Source organism: Panthera pardus, unplaced genomic scaffold (genome assembly GCF_024362965.1).
Source record: "Panthera pardus isolate Hobbes unplaced genomic scaffold, ASM2436296v1 HiC_scaffold_3, whole genome shotgun sequence".
In the NCBI taxonomy this organism is placed as follows: domain Eukaryota; kingdom Metazoa; phylum Chordata; class Mammalia; order Carnivora; family Felidae; genus Panthera; species Panthera pardus.
Genome location: NW_026526876.1, coordinates 41538243 through 41558810, shown reverse-complemented (window position 1 = coordinate 41558810; position 20568 = coordinate 41538243). Strand labels below are relative to the sequence as shown.

Genomic DNA, 20568 nt, shown 5'->3' with positions numbered 1-20568 from the left:
GAACAACAGGAGGTAATTGCTTTAAAGTCCAATAAAGAAGGGCACTTGTAATGAAGACCAGAGGGAAAATGACTGTGGAGGCAATGTCTTTGAGTAGACAAGAGATTGGATTCACTGCACTGATGATGGTGTTGGACTTCGGTACTTAAAGGGGTGGTTTCACAATTGTAAGATGAACGGCAAAATATATGAGTGCAGATGTAGGCTAGATGTTGATTTGGGGGGAAAGAATAAGGGCATTATTTTCCGATTGTTTCAATATTTTATTTAAAAAGATCCAGGGGTGCCTGAGTGGCTCAGCTGGCTGAGTGTCTGACTCTTGATTTTGGCTCAGGTCATGAGCCCAGGGTCAAGGGATCAAGCCCTGGGTCAGGCTCTGCACTGAGCATAGAGCCTGCTTTAGACTCTCTCTCTCTCTCTCTCTCTCTCTCTCTCTCTCTGTCTCTCTCTCTCTGTCTCTCTTCCTCTGCCCCTCACCCCCTGCTCATGTGTATCCTCCCTCTAAAAAAATATGAATTAAAAAGATCCAAAGGCATCAGCTGATTTTCAGAAAGAAAGAGGTGTTAGGGACCCAAGGGTAGGGTAGAAGGTGTGAAATAGAAGTCTTACAGAGAGGGAAACTGGTTTCCCTGAGATAATATGGTAGGATTGCTTGGCAGAGCCAAGAGTTGCCCTTGAGATTTGTGATCAAAAATTTAAAGAGATACCTATCAGCATGCTGTATGTTCTATTCTAGTCACATGCAGGTGTTTGGATAGAGGTGTAGTGTGAATATAGAGAATTATGCTGCTCAATCAGGGTAAAGATTATTCTGCGTAAGTACAATGGGAGGATGGGGCAAGGGAGAGTGTGTGTGCAAGAAAGTAATTACCGTGATGGGATATAGACGCAAAATACAAAAGGACTGGCACAGTAGACAAGTGGCCTACAGAAGCTGGAGAATTACAGGAGTAAAAGTATTAGAGAAAATGAGCTGGGAATATAGAAAATATTAGCTGAAGAGCAGGGTACTTGAAATTGGCATGATTGATATACTGGAAATGATGTAGCGATCAGTGAAGAAATGTCTAGTTATAACTATGGGAAAAAGGTGCTTGGGACTCAGGAGGTTAAGGAACTGAAGGCCAGTGTTAAATACTGAAATCAGAAATCATAACAGAAGTAGTGTAGACATAAGGACAGCAAGGCATGTACTAAAATCTTTAGTGACCCTCAGGTTAATATACATCTGCATTAGTGAGGGATGTTTGATAGTATCCATGATACTATCATGATACTCCTGATAGGAGGTGCTTCTAATGAGCTTTTGAGGGAGAAAAAGTAAAGAAGGGACCGGAAGCATAAGCCAGGGTGAAGAATTTATCCTCTCTTACTGTGAGTTCTGAGATACTCTGAAATACTGAGATATTAGAAATGTGAGAAAATCAAGTCACCTCTTGAAGGGCTTTTAAGTAAAAGTAGTGTCTAAGGGAAAGATACAAGGACTTGGGTTGTGTTGGCAACTGTGCACTATGCACCTTCTTTTTGCCCTGAAGATCTATTTTCCATCTTTCCCTACCCTGTTCTGTGTCCTGGGTGGCTGACTTACCTGCATTGCATGCATTGTCCTCTAGTTTCTGGTAAGATTTGACCAAAGGGAGATTGAAGGGGAAGAGGAGAGTTGAGGTCATGGTTTTTACATGCCCTGTTACTCTCTTGTTGGGTTCTGTGTGACCTATTGTATCCCTTAACTAAAGATTCCAGAATCTGGGGTGCCTGGGCGGCTCAGTTGGTTAAGCATATGACTTCAGCTCAGGTCATGATCTCACAGTTCATGAGTTTGAGCCCTGTGTTGGGCTCTGTGCTGACAGCTCAGAGCCTAGAGCCTGCTCGGAGCCTGTGTCTTCCTCTCTCTCTTCCCCTTTCCTGATCGCTTTCTCTCTCAAAAATAAATACTTTTATAATGAAAAATAAATAAGGATTCCATAATCTGTTATGTGGTCTTCTGTGCACAGCTGTCTTACTTTCCATGTTATGTTAACTGCTCCTTGACTTTGCTCTTGCAAGCCTAAGGGTGGACATGATGTTCCACTGTGTCTACTCTTGGTGTACTGCATCATACCTTGTGGTTTCTTACACTCTGTCCACAGCTTTGCAAAGAGCATTCTCAAATTACCTACTTTGAGTACACCGTTTCCTGCTACAATAATGACAAGACACAGGAAATGGTGCTTGAGGTGGCCCCGACAAGTGGACCCTTAAAAGGGATTCTGGAATTGGGTTGCTCATAGATTTGAGATAACTCTTCTGCTGCAGAGAAATGGGAGTGAATGCTAGTATGTGCCAGTATGCAACATGTACATACAGCACGCAATGAGGCTTGGTGCTAGACAAAACGCTTGGAGCTCAAGGGTTGTGTTGATCTGTGACTATAGCCAGGACAGTGATTATACAGATTGTGCCATCAGCTAGCTAGCTATGAAGGCCTTACAGTACAACCGACTTCTGACATATTCATGGTTTCTGATTAGATAGTCGAAAAGGCTTGTTGAAATAATTACTAGTATACAGTTGTAATTACATAGCAATCATGATCCTATCCATGGTTCTGCTGTATGTTCACTGCCTTCGGTGCAGTAAGGGTTTTGGTGTTTAAGTCTCTCAAACTCTTCATATGTGCTCTGGGACCTCAATTAACCTTATTCAATTCTGATATTAGAAGTTAAATTAAGGCAATTTATTACCATGTAAATAAAGGTTATCAACATGTTTCAGTGGTAAATTAAGAACACACAGCAGCTACTGCGTTGTGGGCAATACTGAGAGACCTATGAAGTTACTAGCTTTGGTAGGTTATAACACTTCACACTTTGCTGACATAATAAAACCCTGCCTATTATGCCAAGTACAATTTCTTCAACTTCTCCTTTCACTTTCCCTCTGTTCCCAGAGAATTAGAATGTTGTGCGGTAGAGTCTGAATCCTGTGTCATCCATAGAATTCTCCGAGACAAGTTAATTTAATATCTCCAGGTCATGTTTTCCTTAACTGAAGAACTTGATTATACTACCTTCTTGTATTTTTTAAAGGACCCAAATGGTTTTTTAAGTTTATTTATTTATTTATTTAGTGTGTGTGTGTGTGTGTGTGTGAGAGAGAGAGAGAGAGAGAGAGAGAGAGAGAGAATGAGTAGGGAAGGGCAGAGAGAGAAGGTGAGAGAGAGAATCCCAAGCAGGCTCTGTGCTGTCAGTGCAGAGTCTAACATGGGGCTTGAACTCACAAACCATGAGATCATGACCTGAGCCAAAATGAAGAGTCAGATGCCCACCCACGCACCTCTACCTTCTTGTAGTTTTGTAAGAATGAATAGGATAAGGAATGTGGCTAGTGCAGTGCTCAGAACACAGACCACGTACAATGAAAGCATGACCCCAATGCTCAGCTCCAAATTTCACCCTGGGAAAACCACCCAAGCTTTATCAAGATCATTTATGATTTGCGCATAGAAGTCAGAATGTGCAGACTGATATTGCTGTAATGCCCATTACAGCTTACAACAACTAGCATTCAGGACGTTCTATAGGTTTTAACAAATATTTGCTTACCAGTGGAAAATACTTTCATGGAAAATACCTTCACCAGAATTTTCATCTGAAATTACAAAAATGCAATTCATGGCATGTTTGGAATTGAATTGCGTCTCGCATAAAAGATATATTGAGGTTTTAACCCTCATTATTTCAGAATTTTATTGAAAATAAAATAAAATCCTTTATTTGGAAATGGGATTATTGTGGATGTAATTAGTTAAGACGAGACCACAGGGGAGCAGGGTGGGCCCCTAATCCAAACTGAGCCACAACCTGAGGAGAAGGTGGTCACAGAACACCATGTGACAATGAAGGCTAAGATTACAGTGATGCAGCTACAAGCCAAAAGCATCCCAAAGATTTCTGGCAACGCACTAGAAGCAAGAAAGGAGCCAGGAAGATTTGCTCCTGCAGGTTTCAGAAAGAGCAGGGCCCCACTGACATCCTGATTTCAGAGTCATAGCCTCTGGAATTGTGAAACAATGAAATGTCTGTTGTTTTAAACCACCCAGTTTATGGTAGTTTGTTATGGCAGTCCCATGAAACAAATACAGACCTAAATGTTAGATACAAATTGTTTCAAAAAATAGTAGGAATCAGTAGAAAATAGTTTTCAGAACTACGCTTGGCTGTGCAGAATCACTCAGAGAGATATTGTTCCCAACCATCTAAGGCCACCAACTATAGGGTGACAGCCATGAGCATGAAGTATGTCCTGCATAGGATGGAGATCACAGCACTTCTCTTACATGGAGCATGTTGGAATTGGGCTAGTCTCGGATATTTCTCATTTATCGATCTATCTAATACCTTTTTTCCTACCATTTAGCCAAGTAGATGACGTTTTCAGACTTTTTTTTCTTTGTTACTTTCTGAGTCCCTCATTAGTCCAAATGATGTTTTAGGCAAATCCAAAATATTTTATTTATTACTATCTCCTAAAAGAACAATGGCTAACTGCATCCTTACCCTCCAAATTCATAACTTTCACAATAGATAAATATAATGGTGATCTGGTGATTAATAAAAAGAGCAATTATTACACTATTTGTGGAAGTTAGATATCACCTTCATAAAGATCCCCTCCCTCTATTCTTCACAACCAACAGAAAAACTCACCCAAGAAGGGACGTGTAAACGCTCCTTGCTTTCGCTACAAAATAAATTATCTTTTAATGGGAACACATTATTATACGTGCATGTTGTTTAGGTCAGAACATATTGAACAGAAACAATTTGGAGATAAATATTAAAGTAGTCTTTCTAATTAGTTAAGGGCATTTCTTTAAATCCCCAGGGATCATTCCTATACTTTTTATGCTGATACTAGAAGGATATTTTTTATGTTCTCCATGGAAGAATGTCTTCCAGATAACTGCACTTTGTGGAAGGTGTGACAGTGTCAGAATTGCTGAATTATTAAAGGTTTAATATAGTTTCCACAGGAAAGACCCTGCAGAGTATTCCTGGTAAGATAATTTGGGAAGATAATCAAGCCATGTAAACTGGTAGATCAGCCAAGAAGGAAATCAGATGTAAAATGAGAACCACAGGAATCTGAATTATTTAAGTATGGTTGCTTTATTTACAAATGGACTGGGTAAAATATCTCATTAAATAAAAAGTAATTTTCCAAGGGGAAGATTAAATATCCACAACACAGAATAAGAATAAACATAACAAATGCCAAACATTCAGCTACAACAAACTGTGAAATTAGTTTTCCTCTGCCTAACAAAGAACAAACAAGGGCTTTCCATGTTTATTACTTATCAAGCACATTCCTCAGGGAATAATTTATTCCTACAAAAGCTTTGAATGACCATTTTGTATTAGGTTTGCTTCACATAAAGGCAGAATTTTAACTTCCATACTTTGAATTCAATTATAATGTGCGGTCTTTTATAAAGCAGATGATAAATTAGGCTTTGGCAATATTCTCTAGTGCACTGTGACACCGAGTGCGGTCTGCAGTCCAAGACTACTCTGCAAGTTATTTGTTACCAGAATGTAGTAAGTACAAAGATTTTGTAGTAAGCACAAACGCCTTTCTAGATTGTGACATTGACACCTAAGCTTGTGGTCAGTGGACTTTTCTCATTGAACATGGGCTAGAATAGTTGGTATGTCCCTGAATTTGCATGAGTTCCATATAGAAGGAGTTTCATATTGATTATGCATAGATGGACCACAAACTGGTCTGTGACAGAAAAACAAAACCAAAATCAAAATGTCCTGTAGTATAGACAGTTTGAGAAGCGCTGGGGTAGTGGAAATGGCATGGAATTTGGAATCAAGAAAGTCCTAGGTTCAAATCCAACACCATATTCCTTTATTTCATGTGATCCTGAGGATGTTACTTAACTTCAAAAAATGGAGATGATAACTCTTATTCTAGAAGTCATTGAGAAAATTAAATGGAATATCTTGACCATGAATAACACAGTGACTCACCAGTGCTTCATAGGCACCCAACTAACTTCTGTTCTTGTAATTTCTTTCTCACTGAGGAAGATATCACCACCATACTCAGGATGACCAAATCTAGTTCTCTAGAAGAAACAACACAATTTCTAATGGGACCAGTAAAATAGAACAGCTAGTAATGCCAGGATGAAATTCTCTGCATAAAATAGAGAAGCTATAATACACTATATGTGTAGTTTGTGTGTTTGTGTGTGTGTGTGTGTGTGTGTGTGTGTATGTACTTAACATTTAAATATCGTTAATAAGGGTGCCTGGGTAGCTCAGTCAGTTGAGCTTCCAACTTTGGCTCAGGTCATGATCTCACGGTTCCTGAGTTTGAGTCCTACATCGGGCTCTGTGCTGACAGCTCAGAGCCTGTAACCTCCTTCAGATTCTGTGTCTCCCTCTCTCTCTGCCTCTCCCTGCTCTCTCTCTCTCTCTCTCAAAAATAAATAAACATTAAAAAAATTTAAATACCTTTAATCAGAGTCTAATGAATTCATTGCCAACTAGATCTTCTGAAATCCTTCCTGACATTCTACAATGAACTTGATTTTTCTTTCCAGTCAAGCTCTAAGCATGAATAAAGGCATAATGTGATTCCTTTTGTTCCAGTCCATTACTTACCTGGGTTCATTTTAAATCTACCCAGATTGAGTAAAGCCCAGGAGGATTGTCTATATTTTGCATACATTTTTAGGTATCTCTGAATATAGATATCACAGTTCACATATTTAGATGTAGATTCTATATTCTATGCTGCTCCTCGCTTTTGCTGTGTAGATACACATCTAAAGAATAGATTGGGGGGTCCTTGGGTGGCTGAGGCAGTGAAGCATCCAACTATTGATTTTGGCTCGGGTCATGATCTCATGGTTCATGAGTTTGAGTCTCACGTCAGGCTCTGTGCTGATAGCCGGAGCCTGCTTGGGATTCTCTCTGTCCCCATCTCTCTCTACCCCTCCCCCACTTGTGCTCTCTCTCTCTCTCTCTCTCTCTCTCTCTCCCTTTGTCAAAATAGATAAATATTTTTAAAAATTAAATAATTTAAAAAACAGAATGGGATAGTGAAGGATGGTGTGACCAGTGATGTCCATTAAAGCTTTCTTCAGAAGTACAAAGGACAGGTCAAGAAATACAAGACAAATGCCTCAAGCCTGATATGAAAAAGAAAATACAAAGTTTTGGCTAGTATTTAAAAATTAGATTAGCGTACAATCTGAGAAGAAGCAAGACAGGCTTCACCAATCAGAGGGCCCATAAACTGTGACTCCCTCTCCTGGAACTATAATTACGTTAGAAAAACACAACTTAGAAGCCTACAGGAAAAGTGAAATGGATTAACATGACTTTAAAATATCTCTTAGGGTAAAATCAAGAAGGCTCTAAGATTACTTAATTTTTCTACTAAAGACACTATTTGGGATTGAAAAAAAATATTGTTTGGGCCAAGGATGTAAAGAGGGAGTTCCCGGGAAAATAAATACAAATGACTAAAAAAACATACGAAAGATGTTGAATACTGTGCATAATTAGACAAATAAAAATCAAAATGGTAAAGATATTTCCCATATTTCTCATATTTCAGACTGGCAGAGATGAAAATGTTTGCTAAGATAAAATACTGGCTAGTGCGTGCAGGAGACAAAAATATTCACTATGTTGGTAGGATTCAAATTAGCACAACAATCTAAAAGAAGAAAAAATAATAACAATATCTTTCAAATTTAAAAATGCACATAAACTTTGACAAAGAAATCTAATTGTTAGGAATTTACACAAATAATTTTGCAAAAATTTGGCAAAACATATACATGAAAATGTTCATGCCCCTGTTGCTTATAGTATTAAAAAATGGAATAATCTAAATATCCATTAAGATGAAACTAGAGAAACAAATATGGTACATAATAAAAAATGTTTGAGCCGCATGGACCATTCCATTTTAGTAAAGTAAGGTGTGTGTGTGTGTGTGTGTGTGTGTGTGTGTGTGTGTGTAAGTATGGAGATGTGCACTATATAGGTGGGAGTTATCCAAAAAGACAGGCAACAGATGGCACATTCAAATAAGGAGTGTTTGATAAAAAGATGTTTTTAAGGAATTAACATGGTGTAGGGACCCAAGGAATAGTGCATACCCTGGGTTGGTTTCAACTAATACCTTACAACCCCTAGGCTTGATGATAAGCAGTGGGCAGCAGGCAGCTGTTACCAAAATCTAGTAGTTCAGAGACTTGTAGAAATGTCTATCTTGAGCGAGGATCTATAGAGGACCACAGCCTACTACAGGCAAGACAACAGGGAGGAGACTAAAGAAATAAATCCTCAGTCTTCACTCCCATTCCTCCTTTTTTCTTTCTTTTTTTTTTACATTTATTTATTTTTTTTGAGAGACGGAGAGAGGCAGCATGAGCAGGGGAGGGGCAGAGAGAGAGGGAGACACAGAAGCCCAAGCAGGCTCCAGGCTCCGCGCTGTCAGCACAGAGCCCGATGCGGGGCTCAAACCCACGACCCATGAGATCATGACCTGAAGTCGGATGCTTAACCAACTGAGCCACCCAGGAGCCCCTCCCATTCCTCCTTCTGACTTCCTTCTGGAGCTTCTGATTGGCCCAATGCAATTGGAAGCCAGAGGCTAAGGAAGCCTATTGAAGGGGAGGGCAGGCATCTAGGGAGACACAATGAAGATATGCAACACCACATGTGTATACACAGATGTGCACACACGTTTCCACATGAGAGAGAGAGAGAGAGAGAGAGAGAGAGAGAGAGATCTGCCTGTCTTCATTATAGTTATCCAAATATTATCCAGCAAAGTGAGATTTGAAATGAATTTTACTTTATACTTTTCAGAGTAATATGTTTCTTTTTAGATGGATATGATTTTTGTATTTAGAAACAACAATATGGGTATTTTTATATAAAATCAACAAAATAAGATTAGTGGTAGCCAAAAAGAAAAAAGACAGAGGAAAGGAGACAGGATCCAAAGCTGGAAACAGGTTTTCTTTGATGGTGTGTAAGCCTACCTGTCTGCACAGTAGCTCACGCTGTCTCTAGCACTTTGCAGAGAAAGACACCAAACAAAGGGAAAGCTCAGCATTAAGAAGTACATTGTGGAAAACCTCCTGAAATGATACAGAAGGAGTAGGAATGAGCTATAAAGACAAAAAAAAAAAGCGATTTCCACTTAACCTCAAATCATGTGTCAGAAAACAGAGTACACCAGAACCCTATTTTCTCAAAACAGATAGAGATGATTCACCACCATCGTTTATAGAAAGGTCATGGAACCCAGGACAAAACAAGGTTAGAAATCAGGTCAAAGAGAAAAATTGTGTCTGTGTTAGCAATGCTTACTATGAATTACATCTAAATAAAGGCTGACATGAATTTCCAACTTGTTTTCTAAGAAAACATTTTGTTTGTGTACAGCGCAATGATGAAGCAGAAATGTGAAGTGTTTAAATCTCAGCCCAAATATCTACCTGTGTCCATGACCTTGAAAGTCTGTCATACAATGCCTACAGATCAGTATATTTGGCAGCATGAGAAACAGTATGAGTCAAGATCACTGAGATAAAGTAAAAACCCTGTAGGGGACGAGGCCTCTGATTTTTTTCATGCACCATAAATGAATTGTTAACCTAGTTTTATTTAATTTGGAGAATATCTAAGTAGACTTGCAACTTGGCCTTTGCTCCGATCAAAGATAGAGGGCACTCTCTGACTATCCTTCCTCATTGATGGATGACTCATTTGTAGACACAGTATTATCTCCATGTAACATGGGACAGAAAGGCTGCAAATAGCCCTTGCCTTTAAATAGGCCCTGTCTTTGTTTTAGCTTGCCATACTGCTGATTTGTATTATGTAATATTCTGGATTGTGGATAATATATCTTCAATCTTCAAAAGAAGCTAATCTTTCAAGAAATACTGAGTCTTTTAGAGATAGACTAATGGACAATGCAGTCATAATCTCTACCCTCATGTGGTTCAAGGATACGTGGATGTAATGGTTATTTTATGGGTCAACTTGGCTAAGCCATGGCACCCAGATATTTGGTCTAACACCAGTCTGGATATTGCTGTGAAGATATTTTAGATGAGATTAACATTTAAATCAGTCAATTCTGAGTAAAGCAGATTACTCTCCATTAAGTGAGTGGGCCTCTTCTAATCAGTTAAAGGCCATAAGGGGAAACAGACTGAGTTCCCCCAAGGAAGAGAGAATTCTGCCTCCAAACTGCCTTAGGATCCTAGCTACACCAGGAGCTCTTCCCTGAATCTTCAGGCTACCTGCAGGCCTGCCTAGTAGATTTTGGGCTTGCTAGCCTCCATAACTACATGAGCTAATTTCTTAAAATCAGCCTCTCTCTGTCTCTCTCTCTCCCGCCTTCTCTCTCTCTCTCTCTCCTCATTTATATATGAGCCCAGGAAGAGTGCTCTCACCGGGAACTAAATTAGATTCGGCTAGCCCTTTGATCTCAGACTGCCAGCCTTCAGATCTGTGAGAAAACAAGTTGGTGTTGAAGCCATTCAGTCTACGGCATTCTGTTACAGCAACAGAATTGGGATCCTTCGTGCTTCTCAATCTTCTCTAGGGACAGAAAGAAACACTTTTCTGGACATTTAGGTAAGTAGATACTACCTTCTTCTGAATCTTTTCAAAACTGAACGTGTGCCTGTTTGTCTCTCTACACGTTAGATACTTAGAGTCTCCCCTTGCCACGTGCTCTGTAAACCTCTGAGGACCCTAATGTTCATCGTCTGAAGGACTCCATGACACCAAGTAAATGCCTGCTCTACCATCTGACCTGAAAAACCGCACATGTACTGACCAAAGGCAGACCTCCATAACTACAGTATACAGCTCTAATTTACAGCCCCACATTACTAACTTCTGTATGCCAGTGGGTTTCTAGTGCATACATTTGGTTAAATCAACATTAGTAACATACAGAGAGCTGGCCCTGGTTCATGGAAGCAATGAAATTCTAATGTTAGCTTTAATATACTCTAAAACTTGTTGTTATTGTTGAGCCCACAGCTCTCTTCCGACCAGTATATCTGCCCCTCCCCCAAGAAAAGCACTGGAATGTATAGAGTGGGTACAGTAGCTGTTTGCATTTCAACCCCTTCCTATGGAACCTTTCTAACCACCTACCAAGGCTATCTTGACATCTTTGTAATGCTTTCGGCCTTAGCTGACTAAGTATCTACTACAAATCACTCAATCATAGAAAGACAATTTTAAGAAGAAAAAAATATACCTGCAATTCACCATTAACATTTGTCATACTCCTATGCCTATCAACCATTCTATTACCTATAATGGACCCGGGCCTTGTGATAGGTGCTTTATGGACCTTGTTTAGTCAAAATTCATTTAATCGTTACTTCTGGTGTAGGTTTATCATCGGCTTTTTAAGGCTTGTTATTACTGTTTTTCACCATGCTTTTTTAAATATTTTCAATTTGAGGTTAAGAAATGCTTTCATTCTGGCTCAACTCGGCAGCTTCTGTTATCAAAACATTTCTCTAGAGTCAGCATTTCCGAATTACTTTTCACTGTGTTCAGTGATCAAGAGCCTTTTAAATGCAACGGTTGGGATAATCATTCTAGCAAAAAGCACATTTCTGGGTAATAAGTGACCCTAAAACATTTACAACTCGAAGAGATCCAAATGCAGTAAAAGACAGCCGGATGTAGTTCTTCATATAATCAGGTAGAAACTGTTCCATATTGTTGTGGCCTACTTTTCCCCAGGCCCTCCCCATCTTGGAGCTGAGACTGAGGCCGTGGGGAGATGGATTTTGTCTTTACCTACTCATCAACTCTAGCTCCCTACAATGTCCCCTCTGTTGCCCTTTTTATTCAAAATCTACTGGCAGCCCCTCGAAGGTTAACTTTGCAAGTGCATTTTAAACAGTGTGACCAACCCTCACCCAGCAATAGCAGAGAGACTTTATAGATTCTGCTAAGCACTGCTCTCTTATTGCCATTTTACCAGGCACTATAGATCCACCTAGTAGGTGTCTGAACTCCTCACTAAGCCCCATAGACTTCGCTAGGTATTTGGACGATACCTTTCCTTTGGGGATTGCGTTAATTTCCTGGGGTGGCTGCAACAAAGTACTGCAAACCAAGTGCTTTGAAAAAACAGAAATGTATTCTCTTCTGCACTGTAGGCTTGAAGTCTGAAACGAAGGTGTTGGCAGCCCTCGGCTCTCTCCAAAGGCTCTACAGAGAATCCTTCCATGCCAGCTACGCCTACCTTCGGGTGGATGCTGTCAATCCTTGGCAGCCCCTGGCTTGTAGATGCATCGCTCCAGTCTCTGCCTCTATAGTCATGCGTCATTCTTCTTTCATGGATGTTTGCGTATAGATCTCCTCCTTCTAATAAAGACATCTCATTGGATTAAGGTACACCCAACCCCAGTATGACCTCACTTTAACATTCACGGTTACCACGGCTTAGGACTTAAACGTATCTTTTGGGGTGACACAATTCAACCCAGTACAGGGAACATGAAGCCATTAAACAAATGTTTATCGAAGGCTCACTCTGTGCCTGGTACTCTCTGCATTCCTACTGGGCATTGCTATTGCCTCTCCCATTCCCATCCACCTCTGCCCCGCAGGTACCATGGTCTCCCATCACTTCCTAGGGGAGTGGCCAGACTACTAATATGTGGATGCCTTTCAGATACCAGGGACGCACAGAATCAGTGGCAAAAGGACTATGTCTCTCTCCCTTTTATAATGGCTCTATTTACAGAGAGGAGGTGCATAAGCAGTGCGGTTTGTGTTTAGGAATTTTGCAGAGTTTTATATAATGTGGCCCCTTCCCTTTTGACGTCTAGTATTCATTTTACCGAGGGGATCAATGTGATTGAATGGGTGGGGGCTGGGCCAAGGACAACGTTAAATGAAAGACCTGAGCTACATTCAGGGAAGAAAAACAAACAAAAAAAGCATTTTCTGACCCAATGGTTTTAAAACTGGGCCCAAATCCTCTCCTCGGGATCTTTTCTTCAGAAATGTTTCTGAAAAGTCTCAGACTCTCTTTCAACTGACTTTTGGCCATGCTGCTCCTATAGACTGTGCATGCTCACGATTTATGTCATGAGTCCCACTCAGCCTTCTGGACAATCAGTTTCATCACAAATGATCTGCCCCGTCTCTCCTATTTTAAATGCCAGTGACATTCACTATCAAGGGAACACTTCATATCACATTTTGAAAATGCAGACCCAGTTTAAGACACATCTCAGATCTTAAAATGTCAGTTCTTAGAAAAGGATTGAAAATAACAATTATTGCACACTTGACCGTTTGCTAGATGTTATAGTGATTTCTTTGTGTACATATCTTACTAAATCCTCACAGATGTTTATGAAATAAATAGTATTATCATGTCTACTGTACAGTTTAAAAAACTTATGTAACTGCTGTGAAATCAATCAATCAATCAATCAATTGCCAAGGTTACATAGCTAGAACCTAGCATGTATTTAGCACCTTTACGTAGCCTGCTGGTTCTTAACAATTTTTCCACTTTGCTCCTGCCATCATCATTCATGCCACACAGACCACAGGGTGCTTAAAACTATACTCTATAAATACCTTGTGGGGATTTTATTCTTTTATAGCTGATGGATAATCAGTAAATAAAACACACCTTGAATGCTCTAGGAAGCTGTGCTTGGGAATAAGCCGGACATGTGGAAACGTGTGCTGGCAAACAGCAGGAGTCCCATATTCATGTTTACTGCTGAATTTAAAGGCACATCATCCCAGAATGTGTCGCTCTTGTAATCAGCCATTGAATTGTCTTACACACAAATTTCATCTCCCAGTGTAATGTATACATTGTTATCCTGGCAACCAAGGCTCATGCTCTGTTGACTCCTCCATCTGGGGCTATATGAAAATATTTTTTTATATAATGCACACATAAATTTCCCAAACATATCCAATTTATTGGTATTAGCATGTGTTTTCACCCTCCAGTATGCTGAGAGAGAGAATTTATGTTGGATACTTGGTAAAAAACAGAATTAGATGTAGATTCAGAGCTAGAACTGTCTCTGTTAGGATAATATATTCCTTCATTCTGCTTCTTTTTTCTTCTTTAATTTTTTTTTCTAAATAGGTCAAATGAAGCTAGAGCACAACTGGACAGCTTTATTTGTTTGACATAATTACTAACTGGGTAGCAGTCTCTTTTATTTACGACTGGTGATTATTTTTCCTTTATTTGTTATTGTTTTTTTTTTTTAATTTTTACCATTTTGAGCTAACATAATTTATCCCAGGCAGCAGAGAAAAGAAAGCACATGGTCCTCAGTTTCCAAACTGATGTCCCTCCTCACCAGTTTACTATAATATAATGTACTATACTATACCATACTATATCATACCATACTATAATGAGCCCATCTTTGAACAACTTTTATTATCATTCATTCATCTATCCAGCACCGACTGTATGATAGGCATGGGCCACCAATTATGTGTCAGACACTGGGAAATATTTAAGTGATTCTTAGGTCATGGACTGATTCTAGGTCAGTATTTGGCTCTCACAGTGTAACTCAGGCTTGAACTCAGTCAGAATAGAGATATTTCTAAGACGAGGTTCATCTTTAAGGTAAGAGGTACACACTTACCTTGAGTAATGTGAATATTTGTCAAAGGACAAGTCATTTTCCCTTCACTCATTTTTTTCTCATCTGTGCCATAATAAGATTGCTTCTTTCAGACCCAATATTCCATGATCCAAATGATCATCCAGTGATAATCCGTGATTATGTTAATCTGCTTATGTTTATAACTTCCTATGTAAAGTTGGTTTTTAAGATGCTTTAAAAAAAATATAGTCAAATTCTTGATAGCTCTGGAAATTCTAGATATTACCAATGCTTACAAAAAGGGAAAAATAGCAGTTGCCCTGAATAATATACCTCAGAGGTGAGCAGTCAACATTTTAGATTTTTTGTTTTGTTTTCCCCCCATATTTTTTACAGGAAATGGTATTTTAATTGAAACTTTCATAATAAAATACTTTTTTTTTTTGGTCATACAAATATCTCCATCTGGTCCCCAAGTTTTTGTAGCTGTTTTTAAATTGTTTTCTACATATCTCTAGAAGTTCTTTGGCATCTGTCCAGGTTCTGCCATTGGGTGGGAAGAGTGGAGGGAAAACACAAGCTGTCAGATCTCAGGGTGGATGACGGCTTCCCACCACATTCTAGGGAGGTCTAGAGTATAGTTATGTGAGCAATGAACACAGTCCTCAAGCATTATCAGGATTAATTCCATGACTACTGCCTGGAGATCCTCACAGAAAGACCATTTCACAGTCCAGAATGAGAAAATTGATAAAGAAATATCTTGGAAAAGAAACTTGACTGTTGAGCTCTTTGCACGCTTACTGATTCTGGTTGTCTCAGTTAATCAGGAGTCAGGGAAGCACCATTTATGCAACAGTGACTTCCAGGAAAATGATTCACAATGAAAATAAATGAAGGTCTGTGTTCAATCCAAGAGAAACATTTGCTCAGCTGGAAAGTCAGCCAAGTGGAATATATGCCTGCTCACCTCAGACTGTCCCCTAGTCATCTTGTATTTAATTATATGGTAACAGTGGGGATGTTAATGCTTGCCTAGCTGTGGTACAACTGTAGAATATTGTAACCTTTCCTGAACTTAGAAAACTCTTCCTAGCCCTTCTAAATATTCTTCTATTTTGTGGAGTGTTAACATTTTGTGTTTCTGTTGTCTTTAACTTCCTTTTCCTTTAGCAGCACCCGTGAAGAAGACACAAATGTTAAGTAAATAGATAAGCATTCCCTTTTAGAGTGGTAAATGATGGTAGAGAAGATATTTTGAGTATGCAAAGCGATGGAGGACTCCTTAGTAATCATTTCTTCAACTTTTCCTCCTAGTCAAAGAGAATGATGCCAACTCTTACATTGAGCCAGATGTCAGACACATTTGCCAAAGCATTAGATGCGGATGAGAGAGTTACAGTTCCCTGGTCTTTTTTTTTTTTTTTTTTTCCTGTCTTGATCTTAGGAACTCTAGATCTGTGAGCAATGTCTCTGTTCTTCCTATTTAAGGATAGATAAGATTCAGTCCTCTTAAGAAGTTTTATAAAAAAGTTTATAAAAAGCCACTGGTAGGCACACATTGTCTGTAGTTCCTGATGATTCTCTAGGTCATTCCGTCTTCCATCCATTGTTCATTGGCTTCATCTGCCACTGCTCTGTAGAAGTTACTCTTTGAGGTCCAAAAAAATCTCATCTCAATTCTCAGTCTTTTTGGCCGCTTTGTAACATTTGAAACATATTATTACATTATTATTACTACATATCTGCAGCTTTCTTAGTCTCTTGCTTCCCCTTCAGATGACCACATTATCTAACCAAACTTGATGTCATGCATGAAGTTGTCAAGAAAGTTGCTGAAGTTGGCATGGTCATAACATCTCATCAAGAACTTCAGAATGAGGGGTGTGAGGGTGGTTCAGTCAGTTAAGTGACTCTTGATTTTGGCTCAGGTCATGATCTCATGGTTTGTCAGTTCGAGCCCCATGTCAGGCTCTGCACTGACCTAGTGGAACCTGCTTTGTGTTCTCTGTCTCCCCTCCCTCACTTGTTCTCTTTCTCTCTCAAAAAAAAAAAAAAAAAAAAATTAAAGAAAAGAACTGCAGAACGATAAAGTTAATGTTTATATAATTCAAATTTTTTGTCAATGGTGGATGAACAACTCTGAACTTGTCATCCCCACAGACCACTTACATTTAAGGGTAAAAATCTAATTGTTGTCTGCAATGTTTCCCAAAAGCTTCAGAAAAATTAAAGATGTCTCAAAGCTCTGCCTCCAGGCCTATTTTCTTCTCACTGTTATCTCTGTGGTTAACATTATGACTCCATATATAAGCTCTACGTCAAGAATTGTAAAGTCTCAGACTTTCATTTTCACATTTTTATTTTCTGAATTTTATGTTCTCCTGTATTGGCTGAGGATGTGATGAGTGTAATTGCATGGCTGTTCCATTAGTACATTGATCTATACTTACCTTCTAAGATTTTTGTAATGACTACATAAGATGATGACTTTAATGCACAAAAAAAACCTGCGCCAGGCACCTGTCATTAGCATATTATTTACATTATTCATGATTAATTAATTCTGGACTGGTTATTTTCTAGTAGTTGCCTCATATGCAGCCAGCCATATTCTTAACAATAGTTGGAAAATAAGAGTCAGGAGCTGCTTTTATTTTACTCCACCTTGAATCCTTATATTCCAAGTCATTCCATTAGCAGGTGAGTCACTAGCCTCAACTCAAAAATATTCTAGGGAGCCTAATTTAAATGAAACAGAGTCTTTGGCTTAAAACTCATTGCCTAGTACCCTTTTTTGCCTTCTATTTTCATCAAGTCCTTGTTATTAAATGTCTCACACCAGTTTACCATTTATTTTACTATGCCTCGCATCTCATAATTAAGAATATTATTTCTCAGTAAGCAGGGTCCAGTTACAACTTCTAGCTAATTTATTGCTTATCAGTATGGTGCTAGACAATTTTTTATCTGGTTTTATATGCCCACTAACGCTGATCACTCTTTCTTGATCTTAGAATAATTCCTATCTTATTCAAGACCATCTACCTTATTTTACAATTTCTTGCATTTATCTTTCCTGATTTATACAGGTAAAAATGCATAAGTATGCTTTACATAATACTTTATTTGTAAAAATTTTTAATGCTTTATATAATAATTTACAGACACATATTTTTAATGGAATAAATATTACCCTGTCATCATTATTATCCTCACCCAATTTTATCCAACTCATACCTCATCATACATTCCTTATTTCACCATTTTCCTCCAAACTATATGGTTTTAAAATTGCCAGTGTCACTGTAGAATCGAATGCTCCATCCCTCCCTAAATTTGGTTCTATCGAGTTCTGTTGACTCCATCACATCTTTTTAATTCCCTAGCCGTTTTCCCAGACCAGTAGCTCATCACCTCTCATGTTAATTTGTGAAATAGTGCCTGAAATGCTTCTCACAATCTTTTCTTCTCCTGTCATTCATAACTCCACCAGAGTCACCACTATGTAATATAAAGAAAACTTATATTTAGGGTGTCACAGTCATCAAGAGGCAGAAATGTCCTTTTCTTGTATCACAATTGCCTGTAGAACAGTCTCAGATTTAGCAAGGTCTCCAAAAGTCTCCACCATCTTTCCTATTTGCAAGTATAGCCGTATAGTAACCATTTCATTAATATTTCATACTTTTGTTTCTTTTATTCCCTCTGTATAGGATCTTCTTCACAAAGTTCCAGTTATCCAAGGCCCGGCTTAAATATGATCCTTCTTCATTCAGACCTCCATGATGAGCACTGAGTAGAATTCAGATTTCCCTTACTTTCTGTCACTTAGTACTTTGCCTATATCTCTATTATGGATTATGTATAGTAACTCATGTAAATACATGACTTCATAACTGGATTGAGGCAAACTTAATTGTTGCGTCCTCTCTACTGCTAGGAACAGTTCTAGAAACAGTGTTTTGTGTATAGAAATAACAGCACATATCTGATGTAATACTCTTTAGAATGGTGGGAGTAATAAATCTGCATGATACCTACTAATTCTGTATCTTCCTAACAATTTCTTTCTGTGTCATAAGACAAGGTAAATTTTATACTTCTTGTTCTTAAAACTATTATTCATTCAGTGGATCCAGAAGCATGAACTCACTTTCTTATCCTCATCTGTAAAATGGGGATACATTGGTATTTACCTGTTAGTTATTATAAAGATTAATTCAGACAATACATGTAAAATACACTGTGATATACAGTGCTACTCATATGTATTAGTTATCATCAATCATCCTTGTTGGAGTTGAAATGTCACATACTTTGACAACAATATCAAACTTACTGCTCTAACTTCCACATTAGATAGGGGTACACCAATTGAGATAAAAAGAAAAACAACACTAGTTATTCTATATTTCATCAAGGTAAGTACTCAAACATTGATGAAACTATAACACTTGCAAAGCCGTATAATTAAAGAAATGAAAATAATAATAATAATAATAATAAGTAGTAGTTGTACCAGGAACTTTATATGCATTTTCTCCTTTTCTTCAAAACAAATGTAATTAAAGATGCTATTATATTTCCATTTTGCCAATGAGAAGGGAAAATAATTGATGTGAGTTTACACAGCTAGTAAAATTGAGAAGGGATACTTGAATCATGATCTGTCCAGTTAAACAAAGCAGTTGCTCTCATTACTTGCTCCCCAGTATATTTTCTTCTGAATCACCTTATATCCAGATAATAGTTATTTGAAGGTCATAGAAAACTTCACATATGAAAACTCTGTTCACACTCTATAAAAGGATAACATTTTTATCTGAGAAATATGATACTAATTTACTTCTACCTTTTGTAGCACATATCATTTTCTACCTTAAGTTATATTTATTCATATATCCATTTCTCTTGCGCATCCAATCTCTAAGGCTTTTTGAGAAAAATACCTGTGCTTTGTCCAGCTTTGAACATCCCAGAATATTTGGCAAATTGCATTACACAAAGCAGGTGCAGAAATATTTGAGATTTTGCATTTTTTTGTTTCCCATGTCAATCTTATGACATATGCGTGATAGGTTTCAATTTTCTTGTTTTAAAAGTGAGGGAAAAAGGAGAGTTTTCTGAGCAGTCACTTTCATTGTATGACAGGTGTACACATAGATTTCATCAAAGGGCTAAATGGGTTTGAAGACTGGTGAGGTGCTAGTCTGGGCTCAAAAATATTCTAGGGAACCTAATTTAAATAAAACAGAGTCTCTGGCTTATAACTCATTGCCTAGTACCCTTCTTTGCCTTCCATTTTCAAACCCATTGAGCCCATATTTTGAACTAAATCCTGTTTTCTTCTGATCTGCATGACTATCCTAGAGCTGAGCACTAAGAAAACTCATGAAATTTAGTTTCAAGAAATTTTCATTCCAGAAAGTTGAGAGCTAACTGTTGAGAATGCCAGTAAGAAATGAGTTTTAATTCCTGATGGAAACAATATGATTTTTCTATTTTAGAGTATTCTATATACACAATAAATGGCAATCATTAACTGAACGGTTATTTTATCATTGCTCTCATTTTTTGGACCAACGTTTCTTAGCTACACAAAACTAAGCCACTAAATTGAATCCTCAGACTTGAAAAACATCAATGGTCCACTAAAGTTGTAGCCTGAATCCACTGGTTTCTCCCACATCTATAGTTTTCAAGGTTTAAACAATCTGTTTACAGCTTTCTTCAGTCATTCAAATGACTTTCTAAGTCCCCAAGTCTAATAACAGATCTATAAACAACGTTGGCTATATGCCTAAACACCTGTTTTGTTGATGGCTGCAACCTTGAATCCCACTCTCTAAGCCTGAGATTCTTTTATGGAACTTGCTGTTCAAATTTGCTTA

The 20568-nt window shown here is 38.3% G+C and overlaps 2 long non-coding RNA genes across 5 annotated transcripts in view; one reads left to right on the top strand and one right to left on the bottom strand.

The window, feature by feature from the left end:
• Positions 1 to 20568, bottom strand: part of LOC128774254 (uncharacterized) — a 179508-nt gene that overhangs the window by 13399 nt on the left and 145541 nt on the right. The window contains exon 6 of one of the 4 annotated variants that reach the window (XR_008418789.1): positions 6024 to 6121. The exons of the other annotated variants lie outside the window; for them this stretch is intronic. This is a non-coding gene — a long non-coding RNA (uncharacterized LOC128774254). The remainder of the gene's footprint in view (positions 1 to 6023; positions 6122 to 20568) is intronic. 4 annotated transcript variants of the gene reach the window in all.
• On the top strand, positions 10476 to 18738 carry LOC109247256 (uncharacterized). Its single transcript, XR_002071663.2, has 3 exons — positions 10476 to 10673; positions 12230 to 12464; positions 18391 to 18738. It is a non-coding gene; the product is annotated as an uncharacterized LOC109247256 (long non-coding RNA).